We start from the raw sequence: 13405 nt of genomic DNA, 5'->3' as shown, positions 1-13405 counted from the left end.
TAGTTCTGAAATAAACTTAAGAGAAAACGTGGGAGACTTAGTGGATACATGCCTCATTGGTCCAAATCTAATATCCTCATCTACTAGGGGCAGGGGCAGAGCCTCTCCTATACCTGCAACAGTTACATAGTAACAGATATTTTGGCAGATGCAGATGCAGATGCTTGACAAGCTGAACATGCAAAAATCTTGTCTGCAAAGAGTAAGGATGTAGGAGTAATGCCCTTTGGCAGTCTGATCATCCTATTATGTTTATATTCCCAATTTTTGATGGAACAGAACCTTGGGAAGCTGAACACTTAAGTGGCTTGATTAGCAAGGCACTCTCAGGCAGCAATATATGTGACCTTGTTTTAGGAAAGCTGGGGTGCCTTTCAAACAGAAGTAGTACCGTAACTTCTTTTCTCCAGTGTTTCTTGTTCCCAAATGACAGCTGCTTAATTAGGTACACTTTCCTGTATGGCCAGACATTTCACTCTTCTACAAGCAAGAATCAAGTGAACAGACCGAGAAACAACTTTTTTCTGCTTAAAACACTCATATCCACTTAGATAAAGCCTCTCTTTCAATAAACCAAATGTATGTGGTTATGGTGATGGTCTCCCACACCTGCAAAAACACAGATTAAATCTCTTATGATATATATATATATATATATATATATATATATATATATATATATAGTAGCACCATAAATCTGTATTCTGGAAAAGTGAGATGGATCTGGGATCATTGTTCTTGACATATGCTTTTCCTCTCTCACACTGATTGGCTAAGGAGTCCCAAAACCTTTTACTCCCCTGCATGTTTCTTTCATAAACCAAACAGTAACAGCATCTAATAATCCCCCCCAATACCCAGCAACCAGATGCCCTGAAAGAGTTCAGAGCCTTCCCTATATAACACAATTATGCAGAGATGCTGCTGGGAAGCCTCCAGATCCCAGGCTCCTGTATGATACTTTAACATTGTTAATGATAATTCTCCACTCTGTAATAGTAGGTCATTGCTATGGTTACTCTACAATGGTGCAACACTTTGCTTTCCCCTTCAGCTATTCGCGGAGACCTGGTAACCACATTTGTTGCCTAGCAACAGTTTTGTGAGAGTATCACAATCTGGGAGTTACAACAATAAAGGACATGATGGCCCTGGCCTACCCTGAAGGAGAGCTTTCCTGATGGGTGGTTGGGTGTCTCTGGGATGGGAGTGATACAAAAAATATATATTCTGAGTCCCTGCTGGATCATACCAATGGTAGTTGCAAAGCCACTTCCTTACAAAACCAACATTCTTACTACTCCCATAAAGAGATCCCTTTCCAGAGGCAACTATTACACAAAGACCCTTCTACAGTGCATATACATCCCACCGCAGAGGTTTGCTTTTCAAATCTAATTTGCACATATATTCCCCTACACTCTTAACACTTAAGGCAGGTCACTTCAAAGAAGGATATCACTTCCACAGATGCCTTTTATAAAATGCATTAACCATCACATACAAGCACCTTTAAAACAAATGGCTTTGTATCACAGCAAACATCCTGGGGACTTTACGGGCACAAAGAATTCCTTGTAACACAAAGAAAAAGATAGATAGCACTTTTTCAAAGATATCACACCTGCCCATAGATAAATCTGGCGCACATATCTTGTAAGTTTTAGCAAATAGACTAAAATTGCAAAAAGACAATTGGCCACTTTATACACTCTCTTAAACAGGTAGCCACAATTACATTATTGTCCCCACTTCTAATTGCGTTTAAGCAGAACACAAAGGTAGTCAATAATCTCCATTCACAATTTTTAATCTTACATATTAGTACTGTAGGATGCTACTCTGCACAAATATTTTCCACATCTTCCACATCCATAGTACAACTAACATTTATCCCTTTATGTTGCCACTGATCTCTCTCTCATAAGCCAGTATACATTCATTTGTAAATATAGGCCTACATTTACAATAAATTACTTGCAGAGTGATGGGAATGTTTCACTATTTATCACATCTGTTTTCCTTTGTGAACAGCCATCTTCCAAATACACATGACCAAAAAAAAGTGAGAGAAGACATGTGCTAATTGTACTCCCATCCTTTTCTCTCTCCTTCAATATGTAACCTACACTTTTCCTTAGGAGAGATCATACTTACACTTGCTAGTGTTACTGAGACTATGATCAACTTGTTAAGATTTCCCGTAGCAATCCTCTTATGCCACTTCTCTCCAAAACCAATTCAGGCTTTTGAATCTAGAGGGAACTGATGACTCAATGGGCTAAAGCAATTTTAACTCCCTTTCCTCATTGTCTCTTACCTTGTAACAATCTTACTGATGGATGAACAATTTCCCTTGTGGTACAATCGCTACAATGACTTTTTAGTTTCTACAATTATGATGATCTGTTGCTTGACTAGGATTGCTCTAAAATCTTAGTCCTCTCATATTGTCAAGTATAAATGCTGACCCTTCATAACATTTGAGATGTCACATTTTGCTCATAGATATTCATGGTTAACTATCAGAGAGAGAGAGGGAAAAAAGAGTAGCACATCTTTCCAGGATTTCACAGTAAAACATTATGGCCACCATCCATGGAATGTTCCATTGATCTGATTTTCTCATTATATAACAATTTTGCCAAATGGAAATGAGCAGGAGGCAAAAATATATCTCCAAATAGTAGCAGGAAATAATAGGCATAAGTCATTTCATGGTAAATGAAATATTTGCACAATATTATTTATTCTCACAATAAAGAGAATAAAGTAATGTGTTAAAATATTGATCAAAATCACAGTGAACCAGATAGTAAACTTTGGATAGGAATACAAGTGCAGTCCATTTTCTACACAGAATTTTGCATGGGACATAAAAAAATATCCACGGAGGGACAAAGGAAGAGGAACGAGAACAACATTTTATCTGCCCCCCCATGGCTCTGCTACTAATATAAGTTAGGGAATCAATGTAGGAAAGCAGGATTCTTTTGGCATGTATTATTTCTGGGATCAGGAACCAGGAAATCAAATTACAGTGCACCTGTATATGGCTATCCAATCCACTTTTCAGCTAATGTAAAATTAAGAAGACACTGGACTTCAGCAGCACATTTCTAGGGACAATGAAGCTTCGACAACGAAATTGCTTCAAAAGCATCTTTTGATATAGAAGAACTTGCATTGCTGTCCCTGAGGAACAAGCTCATAAAAACTTCATTTACAAAAAGTCCTCTGTTCTGGCACCTGCTGGACTCTGGAGTCTCACCTCCTCTCTTTGCTTTTTTTGGCTAGTTTTGGCAGTGCCCTCCATTCTTTTTTCTTATGAAAATTTATGGTAACAAAAAATTCAATCCCAACCATGTCTTCTCAGGAGTAAGTCTTACTCAGTGAGGCTTACTCCTAGTAAGCGGAGTTAGGATTGCAGCCTAAGGCAATAGCTAACTGAGGTTTCCTAATTCCTATCTAGCCTATTGTTTTTATATAGGAACTTCGTGAAATGCTTGGTTGACAAAATGTAGGTAGATGTCTATGATCAAAGTCACTGATTACCACGTAGCTGAACTGACTGAAATCATTGGGAGAGGCAGCTATTAGTATAAGTTCTTTGCTGAAGGACAAAACTGGAGGCTGAAATATGAAATATTTGTACCAAGTGAATAAAAACTATTCAAATTCAGTGCAGCCACACTGAGCAATGCAATAGAATAAAGCCACAAAAACAACTTCAAGGAATAAACCTTATGGGATTTAAGCAATCTGAGAAGTATGGTGTAATGAGAGGGTGTATTAAAATCAATGAGTGGGAGAAGGTAAGAACAACCTAGAATCTTGCTACCCTTAAGATTTTTCAATTGTACCAGAAGCACTGAACATGAAGAGCTCATGTAGTTTCACAGGGGACTGTTTCAATATATGAGGGTAGAAAATAACTGCTTTGGAAATCATTAATTTTCAAGGCGGCCATTTTAAAATCTGAGGCAATTTAAAATGTAGCAATTTAAAGATGAAGGCAGAAGAAATGCAAAATGGAGCCATGCTAGCCAAAGGAAGCAATAATTTTTAAAATACTAAGTGAAAAATAGTAAACACAAAGCGGATCTACTAATGAATGATTTAATTTGTCTAAAAGGGGTAAGATAGTAGATAGTTTTAATATCAGTCTAAAAATACAGAAAAGTAGTACTGATGAACAATGGAGACCTTGTCAATATAGCTGTTGGATTTGAAAAAAAATACACAGATGTGGGAATACTTAGAAAAAAATAATATACAAATCAGCAGGTCTGGATGACAAGCATCACAGAGTCGTAAGGGAATTAGTTAATGAATTTGCTGAACTACTGGCAATTATTTCTGAAAACTCATGCAGAATCAGGAAGATGCCAGAGCACTGGTGTGGGTGGGAAGCAACTACTGTATAATTTAAAAGAAGAAGAAGAAGAAATCACTTGTGGCAAATTTGATTGCAATTCAGAGAAAATAATAATGGTATTCTTAAAAGGGGGAAATCCACACATACCTACAAGGTAATGTGAAATTTAGGAATAAATAGAAGTAGACATGTCAATAATTATATCACACTGAATTACTAAATGTCTAGGCAGTAACATGGATGATTTTCTGTTTGTCCAGTACAGTAATGGTTTTCCTGGAGATATGCATAAAGAACTGCAGTATTATTAACCTAGTGGGTTGAGAAGTTTCCATTACCTCCCATTTGTATATAGGCAGAGCTAGATAACTAGGGGCAGAAGCAACATTTCTAGAATTAGAAGGTCATATGCAGTGACCCCAATCCAGAGAACCTCATGTGCAGCACTAGAATGCATGTAAGGTTCTTCTTGCCTTGGTCTGGCAGAACTGTACAAGCTGCTGGGGAAAGAAGGTGAATAAATCACCTGGGATGCTGACTCTCTTGCATGGTGTGTCCAGCAGGACAGTGCATGCCATTCTGAATATTGAAAGTGTTAGATTTTAGCATCTTTTTGCATGTGAAGGGAATAATTCAGAAAATGTTGTACACACAGAAGTATTTCTAAGCATTACTTGCCTATGCTTCTTTGGGGAGGTGATTATTATTATTATTATTATTATTATTATTATTATTATTATTAAAATGGCTCTGCAGGTGTGTTGGGCCAACTGTAACATCTTACAAATATTCTCTCAACAACTGGGAATAAATCATATCACAAGTGCTTGTCTTAGATTTACTGTGTGACGGAATAGGATAGTTTTAATACAGTTTTAATATATATAGTTTTAATATAGTTTTAATATAGTTTTAATGACATAGGCGGACAAGCTAGAGTTCATGTTTAGGCCCAGGATTCCAGAGTAAAATCATGACTATTCTGAAGACAGTTGAAAATATGCAATTAACTTCAGTGGGATTGGGCAAAGTATTAGGCTCATGTTTTAAAAGTATTAGGATCATGTTTTAAAAACATCATTAACAACCTGGAATAGTAAATAAATGTGTTAATGTTAAATTAGGAAAATATCTACAAAATGGAAAGCAAAATAAGCATTAATAGGAGTGGGGGGAAATACTGAGATGTTAGACATCTACAGTGCAATTCTTTGCATGTTTATTTAGATTTCAGTGGGGCTTACTCTACAAGAAGTGTGTACTAGATTCTAACCTTAAGCAGGAAGAAAGCTAAGTATGACTGAGTTTTATATTTCCAGAAAACTGCTATCACTAGCAAATGTGCAAAATAATAAACAGCTGCACTTTATATTATTATTATTATTATTATTATTATTATTATTATTATTATTATTATTATTATTACTACTACTACTACTACTACTATTACTACTACTATTATTAAACATTTCTGGCCTTTTTCATGACAGGGGCAGAAATTCAATTTAAATTATTTTGTTGTTGCTGCTGCTCCCAGAAACTCCTGAAACTCCTCTTCTGAGTATTACAGTCTCTTTTGGTATAGGGCACTGAGATTAAAGATGCTATAATTTACACCTGGAGATTGCCTGAGTAGGTGTTTGCCTACTGTGCAGGACAAAGTGCTCCTTCCGCAGAGTTTACAAGTTTCTGTAGGACAATGAGCCCCTGTTGTGGAGTATACAAGCTATGTAAAACAAAAGCTTGTCCTGCTGTGCAGAAAAGAAGATTTCAATACAAATCTTCATCTGCAGATAACATACCTAGGTTGATACGCTACAGTGGTAATATCAAAATATTTCTCCAAGGACCTGATGATGATTGGAATTTTCAATTATTTCAGGTTATGCCAATCCAACTAAATTCAGTTCAGTTGGATGCATTGGACTAGGAACAACAACAACAACAACAACAACTGACAGGGACATCTCTGTAGATGTTGTTGGATTACAATTGCTATAAGCCCCTGCCAGCATGACCAGTGTTAATGGATGATGGGAGTTGTAGTCCAACAACATTGTTGGCTTCTTGCAGAAAATGTCTAATTTCAGGTGCTGGCACAGAAATCAGCTTGTGCATTTACTGGTGACGTGAATCTTCACCATGGCTTTACAAGAAAGGGAATAGGAGATTCTCAGAATATTACCTGCTAGACAATGAATATGATATGTGGTATAGCAGACAGGTATGCTGGATCTTGGGCTTCCTATCTTTGTTATTTTCTGAAACCTTAAAAAAAAAATTTCAAGCCCTCTTTAAACACGAAGAAATTCAGTGGTTACACTAAAGGCATGGCTGCCATATGAAGTGCGGTGGCCCTATCATGAATCCAAGTGAACTTACTGTATGTTCTACACTATTTCATGGGTTGAGACCTGTAATTTTTACAAAAGCTTATTTCAAATATTTAGCCAGTGATGTTATATGCCTGGTTTTTAAAGCCTAAATTCATCTCCCTTTCTGTACTACTTCCTCTAGCAAAATTTGTATAGTGCTGTCATATCACTTCCCAGTCTCCTTTTTATAAGCTAAAGGGGCAAAACCTTTGAAACATCTACTCAGAAAATACATATTACTTAACCAACCTGATTGCTTTTTGCATGGATTCCATTTTGAACATTTTTTATTTGAACGGGTAACCAACATGAAGCATTTTTCCAGATGTGGTCTTATCAGCACCTAGTATGAGGGTACCAATAATTCTTTTGTTCCTACAAAAGTTTCCTACCCTAATAAATCCAAGAACAGACTTTGCCTTATAAGCTTGTAGAATTTACTTTTTCCTCTTTGCATCAGCACCACATTGGTAGTTCACGTTCACCCTGTGACCACCCAGTATCTTGAAATCTCTTTCTTCCCCAGTTGTTCCTACTTGATGAGCCCACAGTCCCAAATGCATGACCTTACACATATTGAATTTTCTTGTATTTTTATTATTACACCAGTTCATGAGATCATCTATTTCAGTCTGCATAATTTCCTGATCCTTCCTTGTATTGACACTGCCTCCTCGCTCAGTATCAGCTGCAAATTTAATCAAAACACCCCTACTTCTCTTTCTATTACTAATAAAAATACTGAATAAACTTCAGCCTAAGAATGGTCACAGGGATATTCTACTGCTGATTTCTTTCCAATTAGAATTTTTGCTTTTAGTAAACCCTTTTGTATTTTTCTCTTTCTCCGTAGTCTTAGGGTCACATTACACATAATTTAGAAGTATACTGCAAATAGCCTATGCATACCTTGCATGTTAGGGGATATGTTGTAGGTTTCATAGAATAGCAATTTTAAACGTCCACTGAAGCATTTTGATTCACATAGCAAGCTGGCTGTTGCCTTTATTCCTGTTGTTCAGTGCCACTACATTCCAACAGTTGTTTGAAAATTCAGGGATCCTGGTAATACTAGGCTTATGATAAGGCTAGAGGATACAGATTAGTCCTCTACATATTGTTAAGTGTTACCATACGGTTAGCAGTTCTATTAAAATGTCCACTTACACATTAAATGTTTAATATGTCAAAAATGTGTGCTCACTAACACATGCATGATATGGTCACACATAACAGGGATCTGAGGTTCATTGCTGTAGTGTAAAGCAGGCATTTGCCCTCATGTAGCTCTAAAACGATCTTCAGTCTGATAATAACAGGTAGTAAGGCAGACATAACATACAGCTGCATAGAGCACGTCTGAACTAATGACTCAGTCCAGTAAAACTTGTTTTGTGTAAAATAAAAAGATGGACTTATTCTAAAACAAATCCACTCCTTCATAAAGACTCCACACAGACTGCTGAACACATATGCAAAGATACCATGAGCATGCAGTGGGCCTCTTCACCTAATAGGATACATATGGCTTAGGTCTGGTCAGTAGCACACTTGAAAGCAAACATCATGTGGGCTGCTGTCAGACTCATGCAGTGAGTATACCATTGCATGAACCAGAGTCTTCACATGAAGGCTGTCCACACAGCTGCTATGATATGTGATTGTGGTGGATCCAAAAGGGCTGCCATGATTATGCAAATAAAGGAGGCATAAGGACAGCCTTCATATCAAGGCACCAGTCCATACAATTGGTCCTTTTTTGGGAGCTATGTTGAGCTTTAACGTAACAGTGCTTTCTGCTTGTGTTGAGGCTGTCAATGTGAATCAAGAATTTACCTGGCACTCAGGCCCACTGATCTTATTAGGCTTACTTCTGAGTAGACATATTTTACTGTTCATTGCTTAACAAGGGAGAATATTTGTACCTACTGGTGTTGTTTTCTTACCACTGCAGTACTCTAATAGGAGAACAGGCATCTGACACACTTCTCCTTTCTATGTGAATGTTAAAAGCACAGAGTATTGTGAATTGAAAGTATTGTGAATCTGTCAAGCCTCATTGCAGCAGCTGGTTTTAAAGCTGTTCTGTTTTCAAACACAGTATTTATTTTTTGTAAGCATCTTATAGCTTAATAAATCCACATGGATCATTTATTCTTAGAATTGAATTAAACGACAACTGGTGTCCCAAGTTCATGTTAGGTACATTTAAACAAGATAATATCTTATTTGCAAAGTCCACTAATCAAATGAAATTATGCAAAGCACCAGAGAAACAGCCAAAACAACCACCTGAGCATTAACCCAACAATTCCTTGAGACATGCACACAGCAGGGTTTGGGATGGGGTGGGGGTGGGGACAGGACAAACAGCATGATGTATAAAATGGACATTAGAAAAGATGATGCCATGGAATAATACATTGTGCTGTAGAGTCAAAGGGGAATTCATTTAAAGATAAATGCAATGATTAATACTAAGGTCATAAGTAAATGACAGATCAAGGACAGACCTGAGAAACCATATAAATACATACATTTGAAAAGAAAATGCACCTCTTTTATTCCAAGCAAGGATTGAAATTTAAGAGGAGGATTTTCATTGAAACTAATGTCATTGTGAATAACAAGGCTACTCAGGGAATATATTGTTTTCTGCAGAGTTAAAAAGGGCAAGTCTGCAGCCCTACACAATTGAGATGTGTGTGGGAGACTGTTATGGGTATGTTCACATCTAGGCTAATTCTAGATCAACATCAAAACCTCAATTTCTGTAGTGCTTTTACACAGTTTTATACCAATCTTTCTACTCTTCTTTTGCCTACTCTTCTTTTTCATGGCATGCACACCATTACAAGGCAAAATATTGTGTTAATCCCATGTCACTTTGATTTGTTTCCCCACATGGTTATCAGATTCAACCTGTGCCTTAAAATTCTACAATGAAGCTAAACATGAGATGGATGTAGCTTCTATTTCTTGCCACATTTACGGATGGATGGTTGACAGGCCTGGGGGAAGTAGAGACAAGAGTAGCCATGGCCATCTTGTCCCTTGAAGCACTGGATCTTTTAAAAATACCAGGTAACATGCTTTTTACAGGGGATTCTTCTCTGTTTGGCTTTCCCCCCTTTCATTTCCACACAAATAGCAGTACCCAGATTTTGCAACTCCCATAATCCATGTAATTGCCATGCATGTTTCTACCACTAACAGCAGCAAGGAAACACCAGGCAAAAATACCGAGCAGAAAATTGTGTGAATGGTAGAGGGAGAGTGAAACAGCTGCCTCAGGAAGCAAATGCTGGGAGCCAGGCAGTAGCAAGACAGAGCTGTATGTGCCATTTGGCTGGCTCTGTGCCCTCCCAGCTAGCCTGCTGCCCTCAGATGCTGTGTCCCATTGCCAGTGTAGATGTAAAACTAGCAGATTAATCTGGTCAGTTTCTGTACACAAAATTGAGGTGGGTGAGGGTGGTACCTTCTCCTTCAACTCAGGCAGCAAAATATCTTGGGCTGATCCTGACCCCACAGGTACACCAAAATCACAGATAATGTATAATCCACATTTATTTGAATGATCATTTCCTTTTATGTTGTGCTATTGTGGAAAATTTAGTAACCCTAACAAACAATACATTCATCTGAATTTCATAAGAGAAATTTAAACTTAAATTATTTTCTTTTTGACTATGTCTCAGCAGTCCAAGCAAATATATTATCCTTAAGTTTTTATTGCACAGCAAATATTGATCTAGGTTTCCCACGTAACGTGCATTAAATAGTCAAAACTATGAGGCTACAGGAATTTCCCATACTTCACTGCAAAATACCAGGAAGGCATATATTTCAGTTTTAAGACCAAAACAACTTGAGTAGAAAGTAAGTTGTGGAACATGGATCATTTTGGCAAAAACCAAAAGGGGAGTAAGTTAGTGGTCATGGGATAAGAAGGCAGGTCAGTAACTATTTGAAGAACCCAAGAGAGTAGGAAATGGACAGTTGTCACAACAAAAGGATGTAACAGTGGGGTTCCCAAGATCCTGCACTGGACCAGTGCTTTTAAATTTGTTCATACATTAACTGCAGTTACAGGTGAGCAGTGAGGGGGCCAAGTCTGTTGTGACACCAAATTGTTCAGAGTGGTAAAACCATAAACTGGATGAATGAGCATTAAAATGGCAAATGTGTTTCAATTTAAAGGGATGTTAAATATTAAAATACAATTTAGCATTATGTTCACGAGCCTTGAACTCATGTGCTCCCTTCTCCGCTCTGGAGTGGCTGCGAGGAGATCTGAAGTTTTCACTTCCATTTTTAATTAGCAGCTGCTTAGCAAACTTCAAACTCTGCTTAATATTAACTATGTTTTATTGAATTCAAGCTGGGGCTGCAAAGGAAGAGATGAAGAATTGGGAGTGCACTCCCACTTCTTCCTTTGATGTTGAATCACCTGACATCAGATGATTGGCAGATAGGCAGTCCCACACATCTGGCTCTAAACCACAAGCCAAATACAGTTCCCCATCTCTGCACTAAACAATAGTTTAGCATTATGTCCAGAAGCAGCCAATATGTACAAAATCTATACACCCCAATTACACAGCACTGCTTTTTTAGCTGGAGTGGAAGGGAGGATAACTTCATTGTTGCACCAAACAAATTTATACTGATGCAGTGAATATTGACCCTCTGCTTATTAGAGTGATCTTTGGTGGTCTCTGCTAATGAACTTTGCTGGAAAAGGCAGACAATGGTTATCTAGTCTACGATTTTATGGATAGTGATCATTGCTACGGGTCAAGTACACCAATAGTGCAATCATAAAGTTAATAACCTCTGCCTTAAGAGCTTTACATGAGAGTGTCTCAGAAGAACATTGCTTCTTTTAACACACAGCCTTTTGAGATACATTATTTATAATTTATAGCCAATCTGAAGCAGAAAGATTTTCCCATGCAAGTTATAGTAATCAATACAACTCTGTGCCTATTATAATCCAATGAGTCAAAGAAAGAGAAAAAGCTAGATAAAAGCTGCAGCTCTGCAAATGAATCAGTAGTTTACATTAGATGTGCAAAAAATGTACTGTAAAAGCATATTGGAGAAAATGCTTTCAATACTGCAATTCCACAGCTGAATGTCAGCCTGGAAATGAACTATATATATATATTCAAGCTATAAGTGTGTTATTTTATTTCACATGTATCACAGTCCACCCTTATTTTTTCTAACTTAAAACATAAAAAAATGGTTCACAGTGGCCTAATGCTTGTAGTTCAAAGTAAACTCAAAAAGTCTTTCAGATATGAGTTTTGTCAAACAGGGCTAACATGGAAATTAGCACATGCGGCTGAAAGCATTCATTGTATTAATTAGTAATCAATCCATTCATTAATCACAGTTTTAAAATGAGAATTATTTAACTGAAGCTGTACTTGGTAAAAGGATGTTTTGTTCTGATGGCATTGTTGTACACAATCTGTTTGCAACTCTTGAATCAAACAATGTGTTTAAATTGTGTTCTAAATGAAACATTCTTTATCAGTCAAAAGAAACTAATATTTTAATTGCATACTAGCAGCTGTGGGTTTCGTTAAGAGCTTTGATGAAAAGTCTACAAGGTGAATGAAACTAGATGTACTTAATGAAGTTACCCATTTTCTGGCATCTTGAGTCTTCAGATGAGAGTATATAGAAACAAAATAATCCAGAGACTCCTGATAAAGTCCTTAGGGTGGAGTCCATAATACACTGGCATCACAGCAGTCCCATTAGCATTAAAGGAATGGCCCTAGAATGACAGCCACCTGTGGGGGGGTCTCTTTTCTACTTTCAGCAGAAGCAAAAATTCCATGCATGAGATTTGGGAAGAAAGACAGATATTACAGAATAACATTAATTATTTCAAAATAATGTGCTGTGATCTCCATCAAACAGAAAATCACTGAGTTATCCTACTTGAGCTGTGTTGTTTGAAACCAAACAACATCTTAAAATCTGCTGGTGAGTATGTCACACTGCAAGACAATTGGGCAACATTTGTCTGTTTTTTTGTATCTGCTTGTGATAGTTGTTACTAGAATCTAAAGAAAGACAAATCCTATTCCTTTCAGGTGAAGTGGAATAACAAGGGGCATATAATATATGTGTGTGTTAATTCTCAAAAGTAAGTCTCCTTGTTGTGCAGAGATGTTTAAACGTTTTTACAACTTATCATATCGAAACCATACCTATAATTACAAGTCCCAGGTTTTGTTTACAATAAAAATCAAGATGTTGTAATGGAAAAGTTATCAGCTAAAAATTGGTGAACAACAATATCTATGTCATCATCTATAAAATATGTACGTTACAATGCCAAAACACCAATGAACAAACACCAAGGAAAAGTAGTTCTAAAAACAAGTAGCATCAGGGAGAAATAGTTCTGTTTAGCATATAGTTCTACCTCTACTGCCTCTATGCCTAATAATTGTTGGCCCATGGGGTTTTGTTGTTGCTCTGTTTAACAAGTCCTACACATTTTGTATAAATAAGTTTTTGTGTTATGTTTTAGAGACAGACGTAGTCTGAGGAACATGCTGCCATGGAAACAGAATAATGTCTGGAGGGGCCAAATGCGAAACATAGTTTAAATTTCAGTCAGTATCAA

General features: G+C 37.1%; 1 protein-coding gene across 4 annotated transcripts in view; it reads right to left on the bottom strand.

Annotated features, from left to right (window-relative positions):
* The window catches only part of ARB2A (ARB2 cotranscriptional regulator A), a 204628-nt gene that overhangs the window by 3698 nt on the left and 187525 nt on the right, over window positions 1-13405 (bottom strand). The gene's annotated exons all lie outside the window — the stretch shown is intronic.

This window comes from Podarcis erhardii (assembly GCF_964252035.2).
Source record: "Podarcis erhardii genome assembly, chromosome: 11".
In the NCBI taxonomy this organism is placed as follows: Eukaryota; Metazoa; Chordata; class Lepidosauria; order Squamata; family Lacertidae; genus Podarcis; species Podarcis erhardii.
Note: the sequence above shows the minus strand (reverse complement) of the source record. Positions and strands in the feature narration are given on the sequence as shown.